This window comes from Ictidomys tridecemlineatus, chromosome 13 (genome assembly GCF_052094955.1).
Source record: "Ictidomys tridecemlineatus isolate mIctTri1 chromosome 13, mIctTri1.hap1, whole genome shotgun sequence".
NCBI classification, from domain to species: Eukaryota; Metazoa; Chordata; class Mammalia; order Rodentia; family Sciuridae; genus Ictidomys; species Ictidomys tridecemlineatus.
In genome coordinates, this window is record NC_135489.1 from 53,425,480 (window position 1) to 53,447,240 (window position 21,761).

A 21,761-nucleotide genomic window follows, 5' to 3' on the forward strand; every position below is an offset into this window, starting at 1 on the left:
CAGTTAGTAAGTAGTGGAGCCATAATCTGTAGATTTGTAGGTTCCAAAAGTTAACATACGAATGACTCTTAAATGTGGGACTGAAAAGGATCATCTTTAGAAGCTAGGCAAGTAGAATATTCTGGCTGGAACCAGTAGCCTGTAGAAAGCATAAGGAATGAAAAAGTCCATTGTATTAGAAGAGAGGGGAGAGAATAGTAGTAGAAACTCCCAAAATGGCTAGAAGGAGAAAGACAGAAATCCCAAATTGGCAGGGCCTATGGAGCAGATGGTTCAGCAGCTAGGCACTCTCACTGGGGTGGGGTCAAGATAGAGCCAACTACAACTACCAGGCTGGCCCAGCCTGATTGGTTTGGGAAACTCCACATGGGTTGAGTCACAAAATAAGGTATCCAAGGTGGGGGTCAAAGGCACTGTTCCATTGCTTGGAAACTTGAGCAGAAATACCCAATGCTTGTGTCCAAAGGCAATCTGGCTAAAAGGAAAAATAAGTTAGAAATCAAATTGTGATTCTTTCCTTAACCAATCTCCCCTACTGTGAGGCTTCAGGAAAGTCATTGAATCTCCATTTCACATCTGTACAATGGTATTATAGTATCAGCATACGTAATTGTTTCAGTGATTAAGTGAGATCATGTAACTAATGCACATCATCGTTTTTTTAATAAATGCCAGTCAACTCTGTGGCTTGGGGCTCAGTGCTCTTGGCCTGTGTTATCCTTTAGATATAGAAGGAGAGAAGACTCTGAAACTCAGGTGCTGCCTATGCCACAGCAGGTTATTTATGCCTTCTTTATCTGTTAAAATCACTTTTTCTTCCCAGGGCATCATGCATATCAGAATGGATTTCAAAGGTGGCCCCAAAGACTATCTACTAGCTGTGCAATCTGAACTCTCCTTCTGAGATATTCAAACTCCAAACTCTTGGAAGGCAAGAGCTATTCTTGTTCATTTTTGCATCCTCAGATCTTTGAACCTAGAAGCCCCTCCATAAATGTTGGCTAGATGGCAAGAAGACTAATGAACCCCTTTGCCTGACCCCTGGACCTCAAACCTGGCCTGTATCTAGGTGAGTTTTGATGGACGAGCACGGGGAGACCCTGAGGACCAGAGTGCTGTAGCAGGGTGAAAAACCTGGATATGTCTGATCAGCAGATGTCTGGCTGTAGCAGGCTGTCCATTTTCAGGTGGCAGCCGTGCCCACTGGGCACCTGGAGTACACATCCCCATTGCACAAGAGCCATTCTGCAGCCCAGAAATAAACCTTCCCTTTCTCTGGGCATTAAAAGAACAGAGCCATTGAACAGTGAGGGAAAAACAAATCAACCCGTGCTGCCCCGTGGAAAATCCTCTCTCTTCCCTTCTCATAAAACAAAATGAGACTGACCCTGCTATTCCATCTGAATTAGTCACTGGTCAGTGCCAAGGTGACAAAACACTTGAGCTAAGAGGTCAGACCCACAAGGTTGAGCAGTAAAACTTTGGGATTGATGGCTTCTAATCAGAAACAAGGTAGGGAAATGGAGAATGCTTTCAAAGTTCCAGTAAATGTGATGCTAAAATATGCAGCCATTTGGATATTGCCATGTTATCAATTCAATTAACCCTGCATCATACTATCAACCACGTTCAGCAATACAGATGTGTTACAAAGCAACAGGAAACGTCCCTCCGCCAATCATGATCCCAGATAACAGAGAAAATAGAGCTTTTGAGTTTCAGAGTTTTGAAAAGAAATAGAATTCAAGTCTGTAGTTACGAAGGCAGTGATAACCTATGATGAGGCTGCAAACAAATAAGATTTTCATTTTATCAGCCACATACATTTGTCAAAATCATCAGCACATGGAACTCTGTATTCTGATTAGTGGTGATAATGAGAACCAGGTTTTAATATTCCACAGCTGAAATGACCCTGGTAGTAATGAAATAAAATTGATACACTGAAATGTTTTCTGGAGGAGATTATTTTTTAAAATAATGTCCACTGATTTTTTTTCCTGATTGCTTTATAAATAGAGAAACAGATGTTTCTCTTGCAGCAACTCTGCTTTCTTAAAATTACATTTTCTGCTCAAGGTAAGAAGCATAAAAAGTACAAGCTGAAACTATCCCTAGTTCTACCTTACTGTTTTTGAACATTTCTTGAAGCTGGTTTTATAAATATTTTATTACAAGAAAAAAAAAGACAGATAGGAGGAAAATTGACAACATATCCTGGTAACTACTAGGTCTTTGGTTTTATTTCAGCTTGATTTATCTATATGTTCGCCTATTTTTATGTAGAAGAGAAACATTTTTCAATAATCCAATGCATTGACAATTTTTCTACAAAGACCGTGGCTGAAATGATTACTAATTTATCTGCTTTTGAGGTCTTACATATAAGGCTTATGGAAATTTTGGCAAGATAGGACAAAAACCCAGAAAAAAAAATTGATTTGGCATTTCTGTTTCAATTCATGTGATTTAAACATTCAGCTCATCAACAATCTTCAACCAAAATAAGGTCTAAACTTCCAAAAATATTTCCTAAAGTCTGGAATTTAAATTTCTGCTTCAAAGGAAAAAGGAAGCAGCTCCCCAGTTAGTGTTTTCCAAAAACACCGGAACATTAAAAAAAAAAAAAAAAAAAAAAACTATTGTATTTTAGTCCTTATTGCAGGTTGAGGAAGGAAATGACAGAGGTCAATAGCCATTTCTCTGTAAAATATTTTCCCGTAACTTTTAAACCAGGACTATTACTACTTATGGAAAATGAGATATTTTCCTGACATGGTTTATAATTTAAGTGTAGGTGAGAGTCAAAATGATTTGAGATCCTGAGATAAATCACTGCAGCTCTGGCTTTGTAATGAAAGGAATTTACTGAATTAGGTGGTGACTAGTGCCAATGAGACCAGCTTGAACATCAGAAGTGCCAAGCCAAGGCTGAACAGGGCTGTACTGACCGTCATTCCTTCACTCACCTCCTTGTAACCATCACCACCATGCCATCAAAGGTCACCTAGCGGGTGTTGGCAGGTTCCACAGCTTTCATACATGGGCACTATTTCCTGGGAAGCTGAGGGACCCTTAACGAGAGAAACCTTAACTATGAATGTCTGACACATTGAAGGTGCTCCCAAAATGTTCTAGAATAAATAGGTACCAAGCAGTTTGCCAGGAGATATAGGGAATACAGTTAAAGAAGAGGTTCCTGATCAGTAAGCACTTACAGTCCAGTTAGTAAAAAAAAAAAAATACACAAATACAGAAGACTAATAAGAAAAGGTGAACCGTGGTAATGCCTGAGTGATATAGATATTAATTACAACAGGACTTAAGAGGAAGAGAAAGCAGAAGTTTACCAATGGAAGCGAGTCAAACGTCTGATGTAAAACAATCTGTTACCTGTGATATAAGTGACAAAAGCCAATGACCCCAAAAGCACAGGAATCAAAAGCAGAAATAGACAAATGGATTTCCATGAAACTAAAAGGTTTCTACACAGCAAAGGAAACAGCACCTTGAAGAAATAGCCTATAGAATGGGAGAAATTATCTGCCAACTATGCCTGACAAATGATTAATACCCAGAATATGTAAGGGACTCAAACAAACCTAACAAAATAACCAACCAAACAAACAAGTAATCCAATTAAAAGATAGACAAATGACCAAATAGACACTTTTCAAAAGAGGAAATAAAAATGGATAACAATTCTATGAAATAATTGTTCAGTAACATTAGCCATCAGAGAAATGTAAATCAAAACTACAATCCTCACTCCAGTTAGAATGGCTATTATCACAAAAACAAAAAAACAAAACAAAACAAACAAACAAAAATCACTGGAGAGGATGTGGAAAGAAAGAAACGCTTAATACACGGCTGGTGAGAACATAAATTAGTAGACTCAGTATGGAGAACAGTATGAACAGCATGGAGTTTCCATCATCATCATCATCATCATCATCATCATAATTAATAATAATAATAATAATAATTCACCCATCTCACTTCTGGGTCTATATCCAAAGGAAATGAAACCATGATAACAAAGAGAAACCTGCATGTCCATGTATATTGGTCAGAAGCAAGGACGTTATGTTAAGTGAAATACGCCAGTCCAAGAAAGACAAATGTTGCATGTTCTTTCATGTGTGGAAGCTAAAAGCAGCTACCTGAAGGTAGAATCATGATCACTAGAGGTTAGGCAGAGTAGGTCAGGGAGGGGGAGGAGTGAGGTGGACAAAGGGAAACTGGATTTGATCCAGGTACTCTGTTTGCATGTGTTGAGATATCACACTGAATCCCATTATAATATGTAATTAATACATGTTCATTAAAAATAAAATAAAATTTAAAAATTTTATTATCTTACAGGATTGTATTTATTTATGTAATTACAATATTACACACCTGTAATCCCAGCAGCTCAGAGGCTGAAATAGAAGGATCACAAGTCCAAAGCCAGCCTCAGCAATTTAGCAAGGACCTGAGCAACTTAGCAAGATCTTGTCTCAAAATATAAAATGAAAAGGGCTGAGGATGCAGCTTAGTGGTTAAGCACCCCTGGGTTCAATCTCCAGAACCAAAATAATAATAATAAAAATAAAATAATAGTAATGAAATAACATAATAAAAAAGAAAATAAATAAATGACAACATCCAGGTATGAGAGTTAGCTGGGTAAAGATTATGGATTTCCTATTGTGTTCTCTCCCCTCCTTTTACCCATATTCAGCCCTTAGTCCAGTACCTGACAGAGAGCGGAGTTTAAAAATGCACTGAGTCATTGAATGGACAAATGAACAAGGAAGGAAGGAGGAATGACCCGCAGGTCACAGGTCAGGGCTCGTGCAAGAAAAGTTAGATCTGAAGGGAAAGGGAGAGAAAGGAGGCAGACACAACTGAAGGAGGGTTTCTAAACAGGGGAAGGTCGCTTCAGAGAGGTGGTGGCAGAGTCACGCTGTAGAAGAGGAGAGCTGGGGAGGACATTAAAAACCCATCACGGCCCCCGGTGTCACCTGGCTACATTCTACTCCTCCTCCAGCCCTATTGGAGATTTCTGACCCCCACCTGGGTTTGGCACCTTAGCACTTCTGACTTCGTTCTTCCCTGTGGCCAACCCTGAGTAAGGCCATGATCTATCTACTTGCCTCCCAGCTCTTGAGGTGAGACGGTAAGCTTCAGTGGGAAGGAACCCAGATATCAATCATTTCAAAGTCTCAGCACCAAGCCATCTGTGTGGGAGGATCCAGAGTCTACCCAGGACGGGCTCCACTACTGGTATTCAAAGACAGAAGGGATGCAGATATTGGAGGCAGCACGGAGCTGGTGAGGTTAAACCTTGACATCTGTGGCAAGATCTTGGGTGAGGTGACGTGGGCTGAGGGCTGAGGAGGGCAGGTGAGGATGACCCAGAGAGCTCAGGGTGGACAGATCGACAGTCATCAGAACTCAATGGCTGAGAGCAAAGAGGACCGTGTTGGTCTATGCAGGTCAGGTGGACAGTTTACTTATAGCAGTGAGGGAGAGGGTAAAGGACAACCAATCAATCAATTACTCAATCAATCAATAAAATAAAGATATCTATATTTCCCTGGAAGATTACATTTGGAAGGCTTTGGTGATCCCTTATAGGTGGTCTGACTCAGGGGTGGGACTGGCCAGGCAGGATGGACAGGGCACAGCACAGAGAGCCTTGGAGCTCAGAGAAGGTAGGAGGAGGAGGGGGACACATCTAGAGAGAGCAGAGTCCCCGGTGCCCAGGGGGAAAGGGCATCCCAGGCAGGAGCACAGGGTGGGACCCCTCCTCCTGCTGCTCAGTGCAGCTAGACCCCCACGCTGCAGGCCTCCCTCACAAGCAGCTCCAACTGTCCCCCTATCCGCTCAGATTTCTACGCTCCCTGAAAGCCTAACTGTCTTCTCAGTCAACAGAGACTGAAATGCTAATAATGGCCTCTGCCTTTTAACTGGGAAGGATAAATAACTGTAATTTCCAAACACTTGTTTTTCTTAAAGGAACATGCACAAGCGTTTCTAAGCCAATGTGTCATTGGTTAGCTCTGAGTTTCTGCTGGAAAATGGAACAGAGAAAACCCAGCAGGTTTATTTTTAGTTCTTGTAGGGATGAATGACCATCCCCTGTGGTTTAACGATTATTTGAGTATCCCTTTTAGCTGCAACCTGAAAAATCAATCTATGGTTAGCACAGCTGAGTCTGTTCAAAAGGGATCATTATAACTTATATTTCCAGAGAGTAGAGTTGGCAATCTGGCACCAGGAAAGGGAAGCTTGTCTTAAAACCCAAGGCGTGAAGGTTTTAGCCTCTGTTGGCCCTCGGGTGTCATCTATTTGGGGCTGTGAGAGAGGCAGGCTTCTTCTCTGCACCTCCATTTATCCATCTGTGGAATGAGACATTAATTGCTGGATGCTCTTCTCACAATGTAGAAATGACACATCCTAAAGAAAGGTTCTTTCTACCCAGTCCTTAAAAGAAAGGCATAGGATTCCATAGACTAACATAAAAGATGTTTAGGATATCTGTGAAGAAAAGCAAATTGTATGTATCCATCTGTAGACTGATATGTGTGTGTGTGTGTGTGTGTGTGTGTGTGTGTGTGTGTGTGTGTGTATATATATATATCTCCTATGTCTATATCTATATTTAAATAGTCAAGCTTGCCTATCCATGAGTCTACATCCTTGGATTCAACCAACTATGGATTGAAAATATTTGGAAAAAAATATTATGTCTACACTGAATGTGTATAAACTCCCCCACTTTGTGATTATCTCCTAAGCAACAGAGTATAAAAGTATTTACATAGCATTAATATTGTTAGGCATTATTAGTAATCTAGAGATGATTTATAGTATAAGGAAGGATATGGGGTGGTTTCTACATAAATACTATGCCATCTTAAATAAGGGACTGAAGCATCGGAGGATTTTGGCATCTGCAGGGGTCCAGTGTCCTGTGGAATCCTCAGGCCCAACTGCACGCGAACGCACGAAATTCTACATCAAATAATAAATAAAAACTATGGTGGTTTCTGTTATATGTATGATTACAGGGAATATTTATTTCTTCTATTTTTTACCATTTGCATTTTTTACAAGCTTGCATATCTTGAATAATCAGAAAACATAGATGAAAATTTAAGTATGTAAATGCAGACACTTCTCTATCTATGGAAGGCCATTTTGTTCCACCGATCAATAGATAACTCTTATCCATCTCTGGAAAAACTCTGACACAGCTAGTGTTCCAAGACCTCAAATGGCCTTTACTCCTGACAATTTTCTTTTCACGTCTTGGGGCTCTAATACCAACTGGTTATCAGAGTCATGCTGATGTCAGCTCATGCAAGATGCTCATGGGAAACTTCAGTCTGTTAAAATCTTAAAGCCCTATAAAATTTTCTCTGACGGGGAAAAAAAAAAGTCTCCTTACCAGGAGACTATTTCTAAACAAATATTTAAAAAAATACATTTTTTTTTGCCTTAAAATAGTCAGAAAACAAGCTTTAAGGGGGTTATTTTAAAAATTTTATTTCAAGAGATTTGAAAAATGAGTTGGCAAAATTTGTGTTTCTCCAGGTAGGAGTTAGGAACCAGGGCTAGGGTATATACATGGCCAGGGTTCTCTTGGGCCCAAGTTCTGAAGGGCACTGGGGGGCTCATTAAATGTCTGCTCAAGCTCAGTTTTATGGGTTGTCTGGGTCTCTCATGAATTGGGGTACAATTATGATGGGTGGTATGAAATTAGTGCAGCTCTGTTTGCCTATTACTGCTGACCAAAATGAATTCTGGTCTGTGATAACTAGGTTGTAACTTTAAAGACTCTTAAGAGGGCGATAAAAGCACATTCATACACACTCCATGCATCTGGAGGATGTGCTGAGAAGGAGTGGAAGGGAAATGTCTCTCAGAAATCCATGCCAATTTTTCCACATTAAATATTTTTATCTGACCATTAACCTTGACTTGTGGTATTCAAAATTCTGGGCATTTCTTACATGCTTCTTTTTAATTGAGCCTGTAAAGAAGGGCTGTATCTTAAAATTTTCATGCTATCCTTCTTGGACTTCAGAAAGTTTGATGTTGATAGTTGTGTGACATCTTTCTCTGGGACTCTCAAGAACCTTTAGAAAGCATTAGTAAGGGCTGAGGTCTTCCCAAAATGCTTAAGAGAAAGATCCATTTTATCCAGGCTCATTGTAAATTATTTACAGAAAATAATGCTTTAAAAAAATAATTGGTGTCCATTCTGCTGCCATATTGATCCCCCACTTCTCAACCACACAAAGAACATTGTCAAAGTGTTGTATCTTCTAGCATAGAGCGACCAAGAGACCCGATGTTCTAGTCCAACCTGGGAGGGATACTTTCTGTAGGAGTGATTGGCATTATGTCAGAAGGGAGCAAAAGGGAAGACATTAGGTCCACAAAGAGATGAAAGCTGAAAAATCCAAGTGATTCATAACAGACGATCCAACCAGTGATTTGCAGACCAGGACTAGCATCCTCCCTTTGACTTTCCCAGACAGCCTTCTGTGCACTGGGCCAAGCTGCCTGTTTATCAGGGACTCAACTTGCACCTGTCTCAGGAAAACACTTGCAGTTTAACAGAGCTCTTCTGAGACACAATGATTTAACCTAAACAAATGATGCTTAACAATGAGAATTTCAGACATCATAGCAAAATTGCACAGGTAGATATGTGGAGCTGTCAGAACTTTTGGCTCTCTTCCAAGGTAGAGCTCTGGGGTGATTATTTTGCTAATGTAGCTTTCCCCTTGGAAAGCCATTACTTGTTTTTCAGCTCTGTTAGACTTGGTTAGAAGCCATAGGCGTGGGCTTTCAGAACTGTAGAATGCATGCTAGGTCTCCATTTGCTTTGATTAATAGAAAAGAAGGGCCAGTACTGTTTATGTAGTTATCTTATTGCAAGTATGAATTTTTCTATCACTAAAGACACCTGTCCAAAGTAGTGGTGTGTTGGAATCAGTTCCTACCATCCCACAAAAGCCAAACTGGTGCATCTCATCCAACTCCATCCCATTCAATGACTTCATACTGATGTCCTGAAATCAGCCACAGGGAGCATCCCAGAGCTTGGCAAACACTAAAAGCAATAAAATATCCCCCCATAGAGTCTGTTTACCAGCATAGTGTTGATTCTAAAAATGCATTTTTCTACTATAGCAAGTAACTTTATTCTTTGAGTAAATTATTAACAACTAGTACTTGATACCTGGCCAGTACATAATAGATCTTTGTAAAAGAAAGATTGAATGAATGAATGGGTTTTTTTCCATGCTCCATGATAGTTACTGAGACTCAATGAGGCATTGAAACTATGTTAATTTGGGGTTCTACATCCATTTTTAGTGTTACCTTGTGTTCATATAACTCTCTCAAAAACCAGCTTAGAGTGTGGGAGTTTAGTTTTGTTTTTTTTTTTGAGAGAGAGAATTTTTAAATATTTATTTTTTAGTTTTCGGTAGACACAACATCTTTATTTTTATGTGGTGCTGAGAATCAAACCCAGTGCCCCATGTATGCCAGGCGAGCTTGCTACTGCATGAGCCACATCCTCAGCCCAAGAGAGTTTAGTTTTTTATATAAATCTTTCTAGTGCCCTTTTTTGGGACAAGAGAAAAATTATTCCTTCTACTAAAAATAAGGAAGTCTGATTTAATTGTCATGAAAGATAATTTTGACTTTCATAGTACAAAAGAAAGGAAAACTTATTTTTACTCAGGTTATTTTTATTTTCAAAAGCAGAAGCAAATCCTAACTATAAAAGCTAAAGTGTCTGACGTTGTCTCATTAATATTCTGCTTCTCTGATTACTAGCTCCAGAAATTATGAAGAGTTGCTTTTAAAATTGATGTTCAAATTTAATATGATTGTGCTTTGCATCTTGTTCCAGTAAAATCTCTTGTTGGTTTGCTTGTTGGAAGCCAAGAAAAGAAGCAATTTTTTTTTTGCCTTGGAAAATTCTGTGAATATTTATATAGTAGTTCTAAGCTGCAGTGAATTTAAGAAGCTTAGAAGAATTTTGCAAAGTTTTTAAAGCAGGGAGTCACTGTAATACTATGGATAGAAATGTATTCATGTCGACTTGAAATTATGTGAGTGCTCCTATTACTCTGTTGGACCAGAACACAGCCTTTTGAATGTTTCTGAAATAATCTGACAAAGCAGTTTCTACTTACTTACATACTATTTAAGATTCTCTGTACTAGTTTGGTATGTCTGCTAAACTTATATGAACAGTTTAGGGGTTTGGCCTTTCTTAGCTTTTCATAGATGCCCATCAAAATCAGTCCATAGAGATATCACAGATGACCTCAAAACTGTTGTTTTTGGTTGACTCCTACAAAGAGAATACTGAACAAAGGAATCTGGAAACTGAAATTTGCATGCTATGTTATCCCATTTATACAAAGGTCAAAAAGAGGCAAAATAGATCACTAGTGTCAGACATTCATATCATGGTCCCCCTCACAGGGGTCAGTGATGGGACACTTTCTGGGTTTCTGGTAATGCTTTCTTGATCTGTGTTCTGGACACATGGATGTGTTCACTTTAAAAAAGTCAAACTGTACACTGATGATTTGGACATATTTTAACCTGTATTTAATCTGTATTTCAATATAGAGTTTACTTTTAAAATAAGTAGGCAGTTCACTGAGATTTCAAGTGTTACAAAGAGTGAATCTAAATAGATACAAGTGACTTCCAAGAGGATGTGATTTAAATAAGGTCAAGGTCTAAATCTCCACCTAGAAAGACTTGGTCTTACTGTATGAATCCCATCTTTTGACTCTGAAAGAAGTGCTGTTCCATCATGTGATCAGTGATTTATTTCAAGGGACACTTTCAGGCTCCCCTATAAAAGTGATCGTTGAATGCCATGCTGTCTTCCAGCCTCTTAAAATGTGTTTGGAAACTAAGAAAGACTTTTAGGGGACACACGGATAGCTCTGTGACAGTTTCAAGAATCCCATTCTGATGTCTTTTTGTCCCATCCTAAAATCTACTAGGGAAAGCTGAGCTAATTGGAAGTGGCCAGTGAGGATTTAGTCAATAAATAGCTTGGCTCGGCAGACAGTTAATGCAATGCCAGATCAATAGCAACTCTGAAAATTATTTCTTCGTTTCCTTGTATGGCAAGTAAGTTACCCATGAAGGACAGAATGTCAGCCTTCAGTCAAGGAAGCACAGAGCTTTTCATTATTCTGACATTGGATGTTGAGGGGGCGATTGTAAACAGTTCCAAGCTCTTTATTGATGTGATGTCAGATTTTCATTTTGAAATGGAATAGGCTTTAAGAAGCTCTTGCAAGAAAGGGCCGGGCTTCTCAATCCAAAGTGCTTTTCCTTTCCCTGGGAAATGGGAACCACATCACCACTTAGAACAACTCTCTGACTCGTCTTTTAGGCTTTTAGGAGGTGATGGGTAGCTAAGTCCTAATTTTACATAATGAAGGAAAAATTAAAAGAACACTGAAAGATCAGGGGAAACATTTTGGAAGAAAGATATTAAAATTTCTTTTTTGGGGGATCTTCTAATAATTCATACGGGATACTATTTTGTTTCTACTTTTATGGCTATGTCAGGGTGAAAATGAAGTTCCTTTTTAGTACTGTATGATCCAGAAGAGGCCTTCAATGGCCAATGTTTACCACGACCTGGTTGGAAGGTTATTGCTTTGGACCCTGCAAAAACAATAACTTGGATACTAAGTGGGAAATCATTCACTTCCTAAAACTAATAACCCTCCAGCCAGTTAACAAGTGCAGATGGAGATTTGATGGCTGTCTTGATTTTTCAGAAGTGAGGGAAATGTAGAGTGAAATTGCAGAGTATCAGAGTTTGTTCATTTCTATGATTAACTTCAAACTGATAACTGAAGCATATTTTTATTCCCACATACAGTTTGAGAACTCCTTTTTCTGAATCTCAGATGTGGAAAGACATCCATACCTCAGGAGCAGTTTCTGCTCTACTTATTTCTTGGGAACCTCCTACTTCCTGGCAGCACAGTTACATTTCCCTGGGGGTGAGCAATCTGGAACCAGACAGTGGGTTGTTTTTCTTTTTTATTATTTTAGGAAAATACACAGAATTTCTTCATCTCTGAAGATACAATTAAATTCTGTTGCAATGTCATCGATTCAGGGAAAAAAGAAAAGATCTGTCATTTCATCCACATGCTCCCCCACCCCCCACCCCCCCAACCATAGCTCTTTTTCACTCCTTTTCCCTGCACAGTCATGATGGAATATTGGTTGGCTCACCAGGAATTAATTCTCAGCATTTCTCTTTGTTTTTTTCCCCAAGTTATAGAAGTCGTGTTGTTAAGGTATATCCCGATATGGAGAATCGTCTTTTGGTGTTGATTGATGAGTTTTTTAGATGTGTGCCCTGCCTGGGCACCATTGTCAGGGAGGAAAGATCCCCTGGGGCCTCTGGAAAGGAGGCTACCTGTCCCTCTGAGCCGCTGCCTGGGATCTCCCGTGGTTTGATGACTTTCTTCCTCCGACCTCCTTCTGCACTCCCCGCCCAGCTCATCATGTTTAGCCAAGATCATGCTCCTTTGCACAGGCTCTTCCTTTTCCCCAACCACTTGGAGACCTCACGGTGGCCCTGGAGAGTTCTTTCTTAAGTCCAGTTCTCAGTTAAAACACTGTTCCAGCCGAAGCCTTTTTTAACCTCTCTGTGTTGGAATGGATATCCATGCATCCTATTCCCTCATTATCTGTCCCCTGGTTTTCCCTTCCTAGTGCTATTATTATAGTCACTTATCTAAATGAATTTGTTGACTTCCCTAACTAGAGTTGGAGAACCATCCAGTTACAGATTTTTACCTCTCCTGCTCATTGCTCTGTCCCCAGAGCCTGGCATGGTGGCTGCTCCGTGGCAGATGATTGGCAAATATTTGCACACATTTATTTTTCTTCCATCATGTTAATGTCATATTTTCTGTGCAAACGGATACCCAGAATATTGTACCAGAACTAGCTTTAGGCTTGCCAACAATTATTGTTGTCAAACAACAATTTGACAGACCCTAACTTCTTTTTCAAAATAACTTTTGTATGAGCAAATTCAATTTCAATATTTTTTTTTGAATGGGATTGAACATAAACCTAAACCACAGATAACTAAACCTTCCTTCAAATTGTATCTTTCAGGTGCAATGAATTCTGCTACAAATACCCTGTTGTTGATTAAAATGATAAACCATAGATAACTAAACCTTCCTTCAAATTATATCTTTCAGGTGCAATGAATTCTGCTACAAATACCCTGTTGTTGATTAAAATGAGGTTTTAAATCCATAGAATAATAATTTTCAATAGGTAAAAGAAAACTAAAGGCTTGGGATGTAGCTTTGTAGTTGAGCACTTGCCCAGCATGCACGAGGCTCCTGGGTTCCATCTCCAGCACTGCAAGAACAGAAAATCAACAAATAAGTGAAATAAATAAATAAAACTTAGGAATTGATGGGGCTCGTATCCCTCTGGGCATCAGACCTGGCTGGGTGGGAGGAAGACAACCATTTCTCTCCTCTGTACTAATTTTCACCTTTCATTTTCCAACACCTTCTCCTTCCACGGCCTTCGGCCTTCGGGTGCTTTGGTATTCTTCCTCTCTGAATATAAAAATGAGTCTTTGGATAAGTTACTCACTTCAAAGAACACAGGACTTGCTTAGGAATCATTATCCCTTCTATGAGTGTTTACACTGTTAAAATTGAAGGAACGTAATGGGTCACATGGACCAATCTCCTCCTTCATGCCCTTATCTGCATTTTCTTTCTTTCTTTTTGTTTTTATGTGTGTCGGGGGAATACTTAGGATTGAACCCAGGGGCACTTAACCACTAAGCCACATCCCCAGCCCTTTTTATTTTTTATTTTGAGATAGGGTCACTCTAAGTTGCTTAGAACCTTGCTAAATTACTGAGGCTGGCTTTGAACTTGTGATTCTTCTGCCTCAACCTCCTGATCTGCTGGGATTAGGTGTGTACCACTACACCTGGCCCCAATCTGCATTTTAACATACATAAAAGTAGACATCATTCTCTCTCTCTCTCTCTCTCTCTCTCTCTCTCTCTCTTTTTGGTACTAGGGATTGAACTCAGGGGTGCTCTACTGCTGAGACATCTCCCCAGCCCTGTTTTGTATTTTATTTAGAGACAAGATCTCACTGAGTTGCTCAGAGCCTCGCTTTTGCTGAGATGGCTTTGAACTCTTGATCCTCCTGCCTCAGCTTCCCTAGTCGCTAGGATGACAGGCGTGCACCACCATGCCCGGCGACATCATTCTCTTGTGCAACAACTTCTCATTCTAGAATCTTCCACCCAGCCGAGCAAGGTCTGGTTGGCTCCCTTCTGTTGCTCCATCTTCTTGCTCCACCTCACTGCTCTTGCCCTTAAGTTGGGCGCTACTGTCTCCCGCCCTCCCTCTGCTACATTTCCTACCTGCTCAGCCTCCCCTGGCTGACTTAGGTGTTTCAAACTCCTTTGTGTTGGCCTGTCTTACCTGCTGGGACCAGGGTCAATATTCATCTTGCTTCCTGAACCCCAGCCCCGCCTGGGCCTGGCACAGCCACCATCAAAGTCAACAGTGTGAATGAGGGAAGCTAAAGAGAATGTGTCTGAGGGTAGAATTTCAGGAATTAGCCAGTGGAAGAGTTTTCTTATTTGAGCACTATTTTATCTCTTTAAGTAGCCGTGTACTTTACCAAAGCTTTTGTCCATCCACAACTTCTGGATGGTTTCTTTTCATAATAAATGTCACACACACACACACACACACACACACACACACACACACACACACTTGCAGGATATTAACTAGGGTTAGTCCATTTATCAATCAATAAGTGCATTTTTTTAAAAAATTGACAAGCACTCCTCTAAGTGATATTGTAGAAATCAGGTTAACTGCTCCCTTCCTTGTCTCCTAAGACAAGCAAAATCATCCTCTCATCCATTTGTGTGAGCCTGCTCTGTCCCTGGTGGCTCTCTGCCTCCCTGTCCTGACATAAAGTCTGTTAGCAAAGTGGTAATAGTGTATTGCTGAGGGCCATTGCCAAGTAGGAATGACACATTGAAATTTCCTTGACGCATTGAAATTTCCTTGCCAGCGTACCCCATGTTGCTTAGAGGAAGGAGTCGTGGAAATGGACTTGCCTTGGACATTCGCTGTGACATTGCATGTATGTTTGAGAAAAGTGACCCTGCTCAAGGACCAGGGTGGATCCAGGTTTAGGGTGTATCCTGCAGGTTTGAGGAAGTATCCCACTCCTTGGGTTTAGGGCGTTCCTGGTTTAAGATAATCTGGGTTTAGGGCAGTTCAAGGTTTAAGGTTATTCCTGCTGGGAATAGAGCATATCCTGCTGCCTGAGTTCCCGTTGAGTTCTCGTGGGATTGAGAAGGTATTTGGGATTCTAAGCCTAGTGGAGTACGTGTATTTGGCGGCAGAACTTGAATTTCCCCAGAACGTGTTTGTAGAGGGCCGCTGTGAGTTCGGGAATAAAGAATTGCTGTTTGAATCTACAAAGCTATGAGTGGCTCCTGATCTTGTGCCCAGCCAGACTGCGGCAGTGTATGTGTATACTGAATGTCTTTTTCTACCTAATTATTGTACCTCCTTACACTTTTCGCATGAGATTCAAATGAACTCACAGAGGAACCGGAAGAATCATGGAGGAGGAATATTAGAAATAGCAATTTGCTAAGTTCGTAGTTCAAGGCGGAGGATGCAGCATGACTTTGCAATCAGGTGGGTCTGGTTAAAATTGTGATGCTTCTTCCTTCCTGGGGTAAAGCAACGAGTCTCTCACCTACCAGGGAAAGGGGTCTGGTGAACTACAGAGTTCTAGTGAGAAATGCAGGCGCTGGTGCAGAGGTGTGAATTAGCCTGGGTCAGGGGAGGTGCGCTTTCATTACCATTTCCCCTAGGGAGACACCTGGGGACCCGAAGCCATGAATTTCTGGATCGGATAAAAAGTTCCCAGCTGTGAGGAGCCATTTATCTCTGGATCACACTTGCTTACACCGAGTTTTCCTTAGAAATCAAAAAGTTGATATGGCAAGAGCTTCACACAATTTTTGCCTCTACTCACAAAATTTCAAAATCCTCTTAGCGAAGCTCTACCCTAAAGGCGCCTCCCTGCCAAGAGTTTGAGATGAGCCATTTTTAGAGCTAGGATGGGTCTAATCCTAGACGTTTGTGAGTCAGGTTTCAAATGGTATGTTCCTTGAGGCAAGAGTGGCCTTTTTGTCTAGTCATTGTTATTCAGCAGGTTAGGTCCATTGAAAAGCAGCTTAGACTATGAATAATGAACAATGACTGTCACTTTACCAGTGTCAGCAACCCTATGAGTACACCTTTCATAGAGTCCAGCTATGTGTGTGTGTGCACCAGCACGTGTATGTAAGCATGTGTGAATACATATGTGTGAATAAGCATGTGTATGTATGCAAAGATTGTGTGCAAGCATCTAAGAATGCATGTGAACACATGTATGAAGGCATGTTGTGAATGTGTGTGCAAGAGGGCATATGCATAAGCATGAATACACTTGTAGGTATGAGCATGTGCATGAGTGTGATTGTGGGTGTGGGTGTGTTTGCATATATGTGTGCATGTGAGAGCATATGAGTGAGTGGGTGTGAGAGTGCATGTGTGAAAGCTTGGGTGAGTGGACATGAGTGTGCATGAGCATGTGTGTGTGCAAAGGCACAGTTACATGGGAGGGTGGATGTGTGGGTAGTCCCTGGTGAGAGCTCTAGGGACAGAGCTACATATTTTTAGTTGTGCCCAGTTCATCTTGTCTCCTCCGGGTTCCTGTAGAGCAGGTCACCGGGTTCTTTAAAAAATCTGTTTGCCTTTGTGGCACTTGCTGACCACATCATCACTGTTTTTCTTCTGTCCTATCTTTTCAGAGGTGAGAATTTTGCCTTGCTGATGATGATCTGCACTCCCTTCCCCAACTCCACCTCAGATGATTCCGTGCCCTGGGCCCAGCCGGCTTCTCTTCTGAGGAAGCCCCACCAGGCCCTTTCCCTGCCCTGCCTCTGGGGGCAGAAAGGAAATGGGACATCTATGAGCCTTAGATGGGTGGAGACTTACTCTGTGCTAGGCTTTGTGGCTGGATCCTCCCTCCGTTGTCACATCTAACCCCTCAGTTACACTAAAGGAGAAGTACTGTTGGTTTTGTCTTTTAAAGTGAGGGGAATTAAGGCTCAGAGAGGTGAACAGCTGGTTCCATGATATGAGACCATCTGCAGCGGGGCCAGAATCAGCCAGGTTTGGCCCAAACATCCTCTTTTGTGATTCCCCCTAATGTCTTTAGTTAGGGATGGTTGAGGAAGGGGCAGATTGAGCCTACAGGTGGACCGAAACTCAGAGACAATCATCTGACTTCACTAATGACAACAGGAGCCCACAGAGATGACTTCTGCCAAGATGCACATTTCTGAGGACCGAGCTAGGATGACAGTGCAAACATTCCAGCCCTCGGGCCCATGTTGGCAGCAGTTAAAACCCCTTGCACTCCTGCTCTGCTTCTGCAAACAGATTGCTGATGAAGACCTGCAGAAGGAAGTGAAAGCTCTTATTTTCTTGGCTGCTCACTCTTACTGCCACTGTGTCACCTCTCCTGGTGAGTAGAGAATAGGCCTTAGAATATCAAGCAACACATTGAATCGAGTGTGCTGCTTTGATGTTACAAACCTGAGCAGAAAGCTCCCTGCCACGGTGCATTTTTTCATCCTACATAATATTTGTTTTCTTGTCTTGCATTTGCAGAGGTTATTTTCTTTCTTAAAAAAAAAAGAAAGAAAGAAAGAAAAAGAAAAAAGCACTTTTGTATAGATGAGAACTGTCAACCAATAAGATTCACTGTAAATGATTTTGGGGGCTATGCGATTTTGCCAGAGGGAGTCCCAGATCAGTATCTGTATATATGTTTCTTTGGTTGAGTTTCCCTGTGAGGGTTCTTGCAATTGCCTTCTTGGTGACAGGAGCCTGCCATTGGGGGATAGAGAGCAAAGAGTTGGGGGAGAGTCGCACCCCATTACAAGTCACAGAGTTCCATTTATTCCTCCTCATTTTAGCTGGGTGCTTAATCCTCAAGCTTGGTTCTGTCTGGGGTTCCAATCTCAGAACATCTATTGTCCAAGCTCTCTGGAGAGGAGCCTTCAGACTTCAGGCAGGGTGTGATAGGGCAGTACTCTGATTACATGGAGCAAGGAAGAAATCTGGAGTTTTGTTTGGTGTTTTATTTTGTTGTTGTTTTGTTTTTGTTTTTGTTTTTGTTTTTTACAAAGACTTTCAACAAACTGTCCTTTAAAAAAATTTCTTTAAAGACTCACTCACAGGTACCTGCAAGGTTGGAGCATTTCTGCAAACCAGTGTGACAAGGAACCTTGCTTATGATTACTTTTCCCTCTTGCAGGCTAATTATTTGGCCAATTATTTTTATTCCATGAGTTTTCTAACTTAAAAAAAAATTAGCCACGTGTCTCTAGTGGGAGAACATTTGAAAAGCAACTTTATCCTTTTATCACTTTTCTAATGTAAAAAAAAAAATCACTGCAGTGAATTTTAGGAAGTAGAATTTTAGGAAGTGGCCTTCGTGTGTGTTTCCATCTGCCTCATTGACCTGGAATTATCATCTGCACTTGACTTAAAGAGATTAAAAATTTATAGAAGGCGACACAACTCAGTCTGAGGCATGGCTGGAATTTCAACCCCCTAGGAAGGAGAGGGAAGGAAGACAAGCAGAAAATCTGGGCTGAGCTGAGCTTGTGCAGAATGTCTGTTAGCATGTTGACCAACAGGATGATGAGCTGGGGGCAGAAGGTGGAGTCGTGACACCTGAGATGAGACCTGCAGAGTGTGGTGGCCCCTGAATGATGATCCTGCCTTTCTTCTTCCTTCCACCTATTTCTTTCACCCATCTTCTCTTTCTCATCTACTTCCTTTCCTCCATGAATATGTAGGAAGAGACTACCTGTGTTAATCTTGGGACACTCCTGGGGGTACACCCATATGGGAGAGGGCACCAGGCTGCCCATTCACAGGGAGCTCACCATTTAGTGGAAGTCAGATGGGGCAGCATGCCCAGATCAAGAAGGAGAGATAACACACTCATCCCAATTTTGGAGCGAGGAAGCCTCTGGCTCTTCCCGCCTCTTCCAGAGCTCCTTTTTTTCTTGGACACTTTTGTCCTTAATACCAATATCATCTTCATTATTGCAGCCATCGTTATGAGCTTCATAACCATTTATAGAAATTCCACTATTTCCTGGTACCATAGGAGACCTCGTAAATTGCTCATATAATTATATTCTCATAACAATTCGGCAAGATGAGTATCATGAGCTTAAGAAAACTGAAGTTAAATAATTCCTCCAAAAGTCACCAGTAGCAAGTAAGGCTTCCTGGCCTGTCTTTCCATCTGATTTTTTTTTTTTACATTTTCCTTTTCTATGTCCCCCTCTACTCTCCAGTGTAGTTTGTTGTCATTGTACCTCACCATTATCAATTTACATTTTTTTGTGTGTGTTCTCACAGGAGCTATTCCTGACTTATCTCTGTATCCCAAAGGCCTAACTCAGTATCTGGCACAGGTTTAGAATTCAGTAAATAAATTTAACATTTTTGTTTTTTTTGCATAAGGCAAACCCAGGATCTGAACCTAGATTTTTCTAATTACAAAACCCCTGCTCGCATGTTTTGTGGTGTGACATATGTGTTCCAATTGAGGCTTTGTCTGGTTGGTGTCTCCTCTCCCTTTTATATACAAAAGATCAACTTTGGTGCACTCTCACCTTCTGTCCCCTAATGCTCCTGCTGACAATTGTCTTTCTCTCTCTGGGAAAACCGGCCATTAAACCCACAAGCATGGACACATCTTTTGCGAAATCAAATAAATGCCTTTTTTTTGGGAAAAAAAAAGAAAAATCCTTCATTGCTTTCAAGTGCAGTCACAGCACAAATTTAAGCATCAAAACAAACTTTTTTTGTTATAAATATTTACCACATTATGGACAGAGACTTAGGATTCCATCTGTTCTATGGGATTTTCATTTCAGTGGAATCTTTTGAAACCAGATCAGCAAATCATTGTTACCATTGGCCACACATGGAAATATCTTGCTTAAACAGAACCCTGTGTTCAAATGGCATCTGTGATGAACCTGGAGTTTACCTACACAGAGCTGCAGAAGGCAGCAAAGATAAGAGAAGTGGGAACTGACTCAGGGACAGTCAATCAAAAGGTTGCATTTCCTGGAAACTCCCTTCCAGCTCACTGGATCTGGGAACAGAGGTGAAGAGAGCAGATGGGACTGGTGTTGGTATTAAGACACTGCTGGCTTTCCTCCAACTCTTTGCCAATTTCTTTTTCTTTGCCAGATTTGTAAATACTTCTGAGGTAGAAGAGCAGAGGAAGGAGCCTGGTTAAATTCTGCCCTTAAACATTTGGAAACCATGGTCCTGCATGCTTGAAGCATCTGAATCCTAATTCTTCAGTTCTTTACTTGTAAAACAAGGCTAACAATGTTAATAAACTAAAGTGAAAAATACAACAAAACATTAAATAGAAACCTTCAGGGCCCTCATGGTTGGACAATGACCCTTCCTTCTCCTTGAAAGAAGATTAAATGAGCACATGTGGAGGTGCCCAGAGACCACACCTCGATATTCTGATTCAGTGTAAGACCTGAGTAACTGTCCATCTTAGATGCCCTAGGGAAACCTAGGTGGAGAGCCATGGCCTTAAGCAAGACAAAGAACCAGCTTTCTTGATTGGGACCAGTTTCTAACTTCTGATCTGGAATTTTAATGGAAAAGCAAGTTCAGGCGACAGCAAGCAAGAGCAATCTGTACTTACAAAGCATTTTACAATAATTATGTTCATCTTTCCTTTATCCTTGACCACAAGTTTGGCTTTATGAGCCATACTTTCTGTCTGAGAACACAAACATAAAAAGGTTTATGCAGAGCCTCAATGGTCGAGATAGGATTGGAACCCAAAATATTGATCATTCACAAGAGCTGAACAACACAATCCTTCTCAAACAGAATACCTAGCAACAATCGGAATAATGGACTTGTACTGGTGATTTTGTCAAATTTGGCTCATAAATTATGTTTTAATATAGTATTTTAAGTTGGTTGAGGTAAAAAGCAAATATCAACCTTATGATTGATGTTTAAGAAGAAGTTGAATATGTCATTTGACCATTTGTAGAAATGATCAGGAACTTGTCCTCCAACACAGATTTGTATTGGGAATAGAGCCTAACCCAATGGAATACACAAATGAAAGAAAACACTTTATAACAAACATAGGTTTCTAGGTGCAACATAGGGAAAGACGAATAAGAGATCTTGGAAGATTCCTAGAGGTTTTATTTAATGAGAAAGCTAAAGTGTGCTTCTCCCAAAGGAACAGCAAGCTCTTCATCCAACCAGTTCATTCTAGGCTGAACTCACGAGAGTTTGCTCTTTCATGTCTTGTTTTCATAACTGCTTTGTGTTAAAGATCCAGATTAGGAAAACAACCACAGAACAGTTATCTAGAAAGTATCATCTGCTGAAAGTTTTATTTAAATGTAATTTGCAATTTGCTCCCTATTCTTCTATCAAATGATGGAATGCATGGAGATAATGTGTAACATGGTACAGAAATCATTTGCTGAAGGTTATAAAGGGGCTAAGAGAATTCCAATA